We start from the raw sequence: 10,085 nt of genomic DNA, 5'->3' as shown, positions 1-10,085 counted from the left end.
GAGGACTGCTGACGTCAGACAGCTAGCCGGGCACCCGCCTCTCCACACGCACAGACAGGCGCGCGCACAAACACACGCACACACCGAGTTTGTGATACTGGAACTGAGCTGCAGAGTTCAGAAAATGAGCATTTATTCCAGTTTTTCCTTCAAGGTGGAGAAAGTTTGTGGATCAGGATGCCTTCATTATTACACCTGAGACTGAAGATAGAGTTAAATATAAATCATTTATTACAGATACAGACAGGATGCCTTCATTATTACACCTGAGACTGAGTTAAATATAAATCATTTATTACAGATACAGACAGGATGCCTTCATTATTACACCTGAGACTGAAGATAGAGTTAAATATAAATCATTTATTACAGATACAGACAGGATGCCTTCATTATTACACCTGAGACTGAAGATAGAGTTAAATATAAATCATTTATTACAGATACAGACAGGATGCCTTCATTATTACACCTGAGACTGAAGATAGAGTTAAATATAAATCATTTATTACAGATACAGACAGGATGCCTTCATTATTACACCTGAGACTGAAGATAGAGTTAAATATAAATCATTTATACAGATACAGACAGGATGCCTTCATTATTACACCTGAGGCTGAAGATAGAGTTAAATATAAATCATTTATTACAGACAGGATGCCTTCATTATTACACCTGAGACTGAAGATAGAGTTAAATATAAATCATTTATTACAGATACAGGCAGGATGCCTTCATTATTACACCTGAGACTGAAGATAGAGTTAAATATAAATCATTTATTACAGATACAGGCAGGATGCCTTCATTATTACACCTGAGACTGAAGATAGAGTTAAATATAAATCATTTATTACTCTTTTAACTGGACTTCCCACAAAGAGCATTAAACATCTGCAGCTCATCCAGAACGCTGCTGCTGGAGTTTTAACCCGGACTAAGAGATCTGAACACATCACAGCAGCTTTAAAATCTTTACTCTGGCTTCCAGTCAGTCACAGAATAGATTTTAAAAGCCTGCAGATGGTTTACAATCTGTGATCTGTTCAGAGAATATAAAGCCAGCAGAGCTCTTAGATCCAAGGACTCAGGTCAGCTGGTCCAGTCCAGAGTCCAGACTAAACATGGAGAAGCAGCATTTAGCTGTTATGCTGCCAACAAGTGGAACAAACTGCCAGTGGAGATTAAACTTTCACCAAATGGAGACATTTTTAAATCCAGGTTAAAGACATTTCTGTTCTCATGTGTCTATGCATGAAATCTGCACGATATCTTTGAATTTATCTGGACTGTTGCTTGTTTTAATTAATTTAAATTATTTTATTTCAATTCAAATTCAAATTCAAAAATACTTTATTTATCCCAGAGGGAAATTAAATGTTGATGTAACTCAATTAAATCAAGGAGTTATTATAGATGCTGATGGCTGTGGGCAGGAAAGATTTCCTGTAGCGGTCCGTTTTGCATCCAAACTGAAGAAGCCTTTGACTGAAGAGACTCTGTTTTCTGATAACAGTCTCATGGAGAGGATGTTCAGGGTTGTCCATAATTCTCTTGATTTTATGCAAAATCCTTCTTTGCATTATTGTCTCCAGAGGTTCCACAGTCGTCCCCAGAACAGAACCAGCCTTCCTTATCAGGTTGTTGAGTCTTTTTAGGTCCCTGGTTCTGATGCTGCTGCCCCAACAGATGACGCCAGAGGAAATGACGCTCTCAACAACAGACTTGTAGAAGATCTGCAACATCTTGTTGCAAACCTTGAAGGACCTTAGCTTCCTCAAGAAGTACAGTCTGCTCTGTCCTTTCTTGTAGATTGCTTCACTGTTGTGTCTCCAGTCCAGTCTGTTGTCCACATGAACACCAAGGTATTTATATTCCTCAACCACCTCCACTTCTTCTCCCATGATGGAAACAGGGTTTGATCTGACCCTGTTTCTCCTGAAATCTACAATCATCTCCTTTGTTTTGTTAACATTCAAGATGAGATGATTGTTCCCACACCATGCCACAAAGCGGTCCACCAGCTCTCTGTACTCAGCTTCTTGTCCATCTCTGATACACCCGACAACTGCAGAGTCATCTGAATATTTCTGTAGATGACAGGAGTCTGACTTGTACTGGAAGTCTGAAGTGTACAGAGTGAAAAGGAATGGTGAGAGTACAGTCCCCTGTGGTGCTCCTGTGCTGCTGATCACCTGGTTAGACACACAATTCTTCAGTCTGACAAACTGTGGTCTGTTTGTCAGGTAGTCATTAATCCAGGTGATTGTTGAGGCCTCCACCTGAGTCTTCTGGAGTTTCAGACTAAGCAGATCAGGCTGGATTGTGTTAAATGCACTGGAGAAATCAAAGAACATGATCCTCACAGTGCTGCCTGCTTTGTCCAGATGACAGTGGGTTTGTTGAAGCAGGTGTATGATAGCGTCTTCAACTCCAACTCCATGGCGATAAGCAAACTGCAGGGGGTCCTGATATGTGCTGGTTTGCTTACACAGGTGGGTCAACAGGAGTCTCTCCAGGACCTTCATGATGTGGGATGTCAGAGCAACAGGTCTGTAATCATTGATGTCTGAGGGGTGAGTTTTCTTTGGTACCGGAACCAGACAGGATGTCTTCCACAACAGTGGTACCTTCTCTTGGGTCAAGCTAAGGTTGAAAAGGTGTTGCAGAATCCCACAGAGCTGCTCTGCACAGGCCTTCAGGACTCGGGGGCTGACACCATCTGGACCTGCAGCCTTGTTCCGGTTCAGTCTTTCCAACTGCCTCTTCACCTTACCTCTAGAAACAGAAAAGTGGGAGGGGGAGGCAAAGGGGACAGCAGCATCTCCTGATTGGGTTGAAGACAAACTAGTGGAAGCAGAAGAATCCATGACTGAGGTGGAGGTGGAGATGTTACAGGAAAGCTGTGGGTCAGAGGAGGGTGGGATGTCTCTTTGGCTGGGAACAGGAGGGGAGGATGGTGAGCTTGTTCCTGAACAGAACCTGTTGAAGAATGTGTTCAGCTCATTTGCTCTGTCCAGACTCCCATCCATCTGATCCTCCCTCTGCTTGAGGCCTGTGATCTTCTTCATTCCTGACCACACATCTCTGATATCATTCCTCTGCAGTTTACTCTCAAGCTTCTTTCTATACACCTCCTTGCTCTCTCTGATCTTGACTTTGAGCTGCTTCTGTATACTCCTCAGTAACTCCCTGTCTCGCTCCCTAAAGGCTCTTTTTTTCCTGTTCAATAGTTCCTTTAGCTCACTGGTGATCCAGGGTTTGTTATTAGGGAAGCATCTCACTGTTCTGGTGGGGATGGTGTTGTCCACACAGAAGTTTATATAGTCAGTCACACACTCAGTCATGGCATTAATGTCCTCTCCATGTGGCTTACAAAGAGAAATCCAATCGGTTGCATCAAAACAACCCTGTAAGGCTTCTTCAGCTTCCTGTGACCACTTTCTAACAGTCCTTTTTGTGACAGGTAGTCTCTGGACAAGGGGTTTATATGCTGAACAGAGAAAAACAAGGTTGTGATCTGATTTTCCCAGGGGAGGTCTTGATTTGGAAATGTATGAATCCTTGACATTTGTGTAAAACAAATCCAATGTCTTGTTTTCTCTGGTAGAGCAGCTGACAAACTGTTGAAAAGTTGGCAGTGTAGCAGAGAGTGAGGCATGATTAAAATCACCAGATATTGCCACAAAAGAATTGGGGTGTTGCGTCTGTATCTTAGCAACAACGGAACTGATGACATCACATGCAGTGTCTGCAACAGCTGAGGGTGGAATGTAAACAGCCACCAAAACAACGCTGGTGAACTCTCTTGGCAAATAATATGGACGAAAACTTACTGCCAATAGTTCAATGTCAGGACTGCAGAGACGACTCTTCACAGTAACATGTCCTGGGTGACACCATCTGTTGTTGACAAGCACTGCCAATCCACCCCCTTTCCTTTTCCTGCTACTCTTTAAATCTCGATCTGCTCGTACAGTCAGAAAGCCCGGCAGAGAGACGCTGGAGTCGGGTATATGATCCTGTAGCCATGTCTCAGTAAAACACATAATGCAACATTCCCGATATTCTTGCTGAGTCCTTATCAAGGCTAAAAGTTCATCCAACTTGTTAGCTAACGATCTTACATTTCCCATGATGCAGGATGGCAGAGATGGTTTGAACTTCTTCTTTCTTTCTCTCCTCTTTGCTCCTGCTCTGCATCCACGACGCCTCCTTTTCAATTCCAGTGGGATTTCTGGCTTCAGTTGTCGAATTATTTCTGCTTTTCCAATATTATTCAGCTGCTCCCTGTTGTAAACCGCCTTGTTGCTATGGTGATGCATCATGACAAAAGAGTAAAATATACAAAAGTATTGGGAAAAATTAATCCAGCTGCACAGCATCCAAGGCAGGAAGGAACAGTTGTCCAAAAAATGCAATTTCTTCCAAGAAATAACAGGAATGAAATTTAGAGAAAAAGAAAAATCTCAATGTGAGGTACAGAGCTACTCCAACATGCTGCCACCCTCAGCAGCGCATTCTAGAACAGTTTTATTTTTAGTTTTAACAATTTTAGGGCTGGGCAACGATTAAAATGTTTAATCTAATTAATCACATGATTTCCCTGATTAATCACGATTAATCGCATTTGTACGCAGAATCCAAAAGTAGCGTATAGCTTTTAGCATTTAGCTTTATTTTAAATGTGCTGCCATATGAATGAAAGTGCCATAACATTTGTTGTGCAAACACACTTTTAACATCAGCATCTTTCTGTAGTTTTTATGTAGAAGCCTCGCTCCACTGTCTGTTTCCTTGAATGACTTGCTGCTATCCGTTGTGTGTTTTGCCTTTAAGTGATATTTTAGACTGGAACTACTACGCTGAGAAGACAATTCAATTTGGCAGTGTTTACAGATGACTTTGGTTCTGTCGACTCCGCCGTCTGGAAGAACTTTAACATGAAAATGGCCGAGTAAAAGTTCCGTACCCTTCTCCATGTTTGGTGGATCCGCCGATTACTTTCTTTTCCTGTTCCACAGCAGACAGCAGCAGACTTTTACAAAATAAAAGCCTGTGAGCAACAGACTTACAATAATATAATAGATAATAAAACAGGGGTGGTCGGTGGCGTAATGGGTTGAGCAGGCGCCCCATGTACAGAGGCTATAGTCCTCGCTGCAGCTGGCCCTGTGCTGCATATTGTTCCCCCTCTCTCTGAACTTTCCTATCCATTAAAGGCACAAAAGCCCCCCAAACATTTTGTTTTACATTTTTTTTTTAAATAAATGAAATCTGCGTTAATGCGCAATAAAATATTTATCGGTGTTAAATAATTAAAGAGTTAACGCGATAATAACGAGTAAACTCGCCCAGCCCTATTTTATTTATTTCTCTTTATGTTCTTTTATGTATTTTTAATGCTTCTTACACTCCCTGCTGCAATGCTTTTATTTTATGTGAAGCACGTTGAACTGTTTGTACATGAAATGTGCTACAAATAAATTTGATTTGATTTGATTTGATAGATGAACACAGGTGCCTTCATTATTACACCTGAGGCTGAAGACAGACAGGGAGTCCCATTTTGGCTGATCTGAAACCGTGATGACGATTACCATAAAGTAATGTCTCTAATTGTTCATAATTAGGAGTTACAGGATGAAGAGCAAAATAAAATGTAGAATGAATGAAGCATCCAACAGGTGTTTGCTTAATGATGGAAGCAGACATCAGTTGGAAGTTGTTTTTTTAAAGTTGTTTTTCTGCTGCTTCATGCATGCTTCTCAGGACAGTTAACACTGTTTGCTTTACTTCTGATTATTTCTCTCTGACGCACACCCGTACACACCGAGCTCGGAGAGAAAAATGCTGGGTCACATGAGTGGGCCGGTTTGACCTACTTTCATCCAATCAGAGGCCGCTGGCTCCTGATCTCCTCCTCCTCCTGCAGCCCAGTCACATTGAATCTCATGTGCTCTGAAGCGGGAGAAAAACAAATCCAGCAGGGGAGGAGAGGATGAAGTGGGAAAAGTGAGAAACAGAAAGAAATTAAGAAAAGAAGTAAGAAAACAGGATCTGAGGCAGACAAAAGGGAAAGAAAGGAAGGAACAGGGTGCAAAGAAAAGTTAAAGGACAGAAAGTTACATTTAAGAAGATGAAATGATAGAGAGGAAGAGAAGGATGTTATAAAAGCTCAAAAACAAGTGAGAGGAGAGAAGAAAAGGGATGAGAGGAAAAAGCAAGCTGAGGAAAAATAAAGAAAAGAGGAAAATGAGTGAAAAGGAAATGATAAGAAAGGGATGAGGAAAGGAGAGAAAGTGGAACGTGGCATTTAAATGAGGGAAAACAGAGGAAAGAAAGGAGAAAATAGAAGAAGAGAAGTGGAGACAAGTGTGTCTCACAGAGAAAAGTAAAGAGATAAAGAAAAGACATGAAGAAAAGAAAGTTACATTTAAGAAGATGAAATGATAGAGGAAGAGAAAGATGTTAGAAAAGCTCAAAAACAAGTGAGAGAAGGAAAGAAAAGGGACGAGAGGAAAAAACAAGCTGAGGAAAAATAAAGAAAAGAGGAAAATGAGTGAAAAGGAAACAATAAGAAAGGGATGAGGAAAGGAGAGAAAGTGGAACGTGGCATTTAAATGAGGGAAAACAGAGGAAAGGAAGGAGAAAATAGAAGAAGAGAAGTGGAGACAAGTGTGTCTCACAGAGAAAAGTAAAGAGATAAAGAAAAGGAAAGAGATAAAGAAAAGGAAAGAGATAAAAGAAAGTTACATTTAAGAAGATGAAATGATAGAGAGGAAGAGAAGGATGTTATAAAAGCTCTGAAACAAGTGAGAGGACAGAAGGAAAGAAAAGGGATGAGAGGAAAAAACAAGCTAAAGAAAAATAAAGAAAAGAGGAAAATGGGTGAAAAGGAAACAATAAGAAAGGGATGAGGAAAGGAGAGAAAGTGGAAATGTGGGGAAAGGAAGGTGGCATTTAAATGAGGGAAAAACAGAGGAAAGGAAGGAGAAAATAGAAGAAGAGAAGTGGAGACAAGTGTGTCTCACAGAGAAAAGAAAAGAAAAGAGATAAAGAAAAGGAAAGAAAAGAAAAGAGAAAGAAAAGAAAAGTAATAAAGAAAAGAAAGAGGAAAAGAAAAGAGATAAAGCAAAGAAAGGAGATAAAGAAAAGAACAGAGATAAAGAAAAGAAAAGAGATAAAGAAAAGAAAGAGGAAAAGGACAGAAAAAGGTCAACAAGAGAAGAGGAACGAGGGATCAGAGAAGGAGAGAAGGTGAAACCAGAAGGAGAAAGAATGGATGAGATGGGTATAAAGGGAATAAAGGAGGAGAAGAAGAGGAGCACAGCGAGCGCCTCCACCTCCCAGACTCTGACACAGAGAGAGGTGAGTCCTCGTTAAAGCCCCGTCAGCTCTCATTAAAAGCTCCTTAGCAACAGCAGCTGCTAAAGCAGCGATGTGACGACCTTTGTGAGAGAAAGTAGGGCAGCGGTGACTGGGCCAAACACAGCTCTGACTCACACCTGCAGCCTGCTGGCTGCTTCTCTGAGAGACACCTGTAGCATGCTAACAGGTGGGAAAGTTTTCAGCTGCTAACAGAAGCCGCTAACAGGTGGGAAAGGTTTCAGCTGCTAACAGCAGCCTGCTAACAGGTGGGAAAGGTTTCAGCCGCTAACAGCAGCCGCTAACACGTGGGAAAGGTTTCAGCTGCTAACAGCAGCCGCTAACAGGTGGGAAAGGTTTCAGCCGCTAACAGCAGCATGCTAACAGGTGGGAAAGGTTTCAGCTGCTAACAGCAGCCGCTAACAGGTGGGAAAGGTTTCAGCTGCTAACAGCAGCATGCTAACAGGTGGGAAAGGTTTCAGCTGCTAACAGCAGCCACTAACAGGTGGGAAAGGTTTCAGCTGCTAACAGCAGCCGCTAAGAGGGGGGAAAGGTTTCAGCTGCTAACAGCAGCCGCTAACAGGTGGGAAAGGTTTCAGCTGCTAACAGCAGCCACTAACAGGTGGGAAAGGTTTCAGCTGCTAACAGCAGCCACTAACAGGTGGGAAAGGTTTCAGCTGCTAACAGCAGCCGCTAAGAGGTGGGAAAGGTTTCAGCTGCTAATAGCAGCCGCTAACAGGTGGGAAAGGTTTCAGCTGCTAACAGCAGCCGCTAAGAGGTGGGAAAGGTTTCAGCTGCTAACAGCAGCTGCTAACAGGTGGGAAAGGTTTCAGCCGCTAACAGCAGCATGCTAACAGGTGGGAAAGGTTTCAGCTGCTAACAGCAGCCACTAACAGGTGGGAAAGGTTTCAGCTGCTAACAGCAGCCGCTAAGAGGTGGGAAAGGTTTCAGCTGCTAACAGCAGCCGCTAACAGGTGGGAAAGGTTTCAGCTGCTAACAGCAGCCTGCTAACAGGTGGGAAAGGTTTCAGCTGCTAACAGCAGCCACTAACAGGTCGGAAAGGTTTCAGCTGCTAACAGCAGCATGCTAACAGGTGGGAAAGGTTTCAGCTGCTAACAGCAGCCACTAACAGGTGGGAAAGGTTTCAGCTGCTAACAGCAGCATGCTAACAGGTGGGAAAGGTTTCAGCTGCTAACAGCAGCCACTAACAGGTGGGAAAGGTTTCAGCTGCTAACAGCAGCCGCTAAGAGGTGGGAAAGGTTTCAGCTGCTAATAGCAGCCGCTAACAGGTGGGAAAGGTTTCAGCTGCTAACAGCAGCATGCTAACAGGTGGGAAAGGTTTCAGCTGCTAACAGCAGCATGCTAACAGGTGGGAAAGGTTTCAGCTGCTAATAGCAGCCGCTAAGAGGTGGGAAAGGTTTCAGCTGCTAACAGCAGCATGCTAACAGGTGGGAAAGGTTTCAGCTGCTAACAGCAGCATGCTAACAGGTGGGAAAGGTTTCAGCTGCTAACAGCAGCATGCTAACAGGTGGGGAAGTTTTCAGCTGCTAATAGCAGCCGCTAACAGGTATCTTCTGAGAAAGGTTTCAGCCTTTAAAGGGGAACTGCGGTGTTTTCAACATTAAGCCTCTTTTCTGAGTCGTCTGCAATGTTTTAGAACCCCCCCTCACCGCTTTTTTGATGTTTACTGCCGTCTCCGGTATGCTCGTTCATGCTCGCACTATTTTCTTAGCGGTGGCGGAGTAATATCAACGAACATCCAGTACAAAATGTCAAATAAAACACGACAGAAGTAACTTTTCGCAACGAAATGTGATATGGATTACCAGTGCACACCAGTAACCACTCCGGTGAGTTGATGATTTTGAAAACGGACGTTTATGGTGCTTTTACGAACCTTTTTGGACATGCGCATGACTTGCTGTTCTGAAGCAGGTTGAGATGAATCAAATTTAGGCAAATACCGGAGACAGCAGTAAACATCAAAAAAGCGGTGAGGGGGGTTCTAAAACATTGCAGACGACTCAGAAAAGAGGCTTAATGTTGAAAATACTGCAGTTCCCCTTTAAAACGCACTTTAAAACTTCACTAATTGAGATTTTCCCATAAATGATGGATCGTGAAGCCACAGAAAGATCAGCAGGTGCTCTGATTAACTGATCATCAGTCAGTGTGAGCAGCTCTATAAAAGCAGAAGCTTGTTAAAGGTTAAAGGTCACCCCAAGGTCAGAAACCCAAGAGCTACATCTCAGACTCTGCAGGCCTCAGTCAGCATGTTAAAGGTTAAAGGTTACCCCAAGGTCAGAAACCCAAGAGCTACATCTCAGACTCTGCAGGCCTCAGTTAGCATGTTGAATGCTAACACCCAGCTTGAAGTCCACCCTGAGTTGTTATGTGTCACGGTGGCCGAGAGGTTAAGGCGTTGGACTCGAAATCCAATGGGGTTTCCCCTCACAGGTTCGAATCCTGTTCGTGGCGAGCTTTCATTTGGGGGCAGCTCAGTGGTGCGAGCGTCCAATAACCTGAAGGTTAGTGGTTTGATTATTGTGGCTGAGGTCAACGCAAACCTTACAGCTGCTGGATGGAAGTTCACTTAGTTTTTCACTCACTGCTTCTGTGTTCAGTAAATAATGAGCAGCCACATTTTTATTACGTCCTGAGAAAGAAAATTGATCGAAGATGAACTTTCTATTTCACATTTAATGTAATTAATT

General features: G+C 42.9%; 1 non-coding gene across 1 annotated transcript; it reads left to right on the top strand.

Moving 5' to 3' along the window:
• The first annotated feature begins 9,767 nt into the window (after positions 1 to 9,767).
• On the top strand, positions 9,768 to 9,849 carry trnas-cga (transfer RNA serine (anticodon CGA)). The gene has a single exon. It is a non-coding gene; the product is annotated as a tRNA-Ser (tRNA).
• Positions 9,850 to 10,085: the final 236 nt, after the last annotated feature.

This window comes from Odontesthes bonariensis, chromosome 23 (assembly GCF_027942865.1).
Source record: "Odontesthes bonariensis isolate fOdoBon6 chromosome 23, fOdoBon6.hap1, whole genome shotgun sequence".
Taxonomy (NCBI): Eukaryota; Metazoa; Chordata; class Actinopteri; order Atheriniformes; family Atherinopsidae; genus Odontesthes; species Odontesthes bonariensis.
Note: the sequence above shows the minus strand (reverse complement) of the source record. Positions and strands in the feature narration are given on the sequence as shown.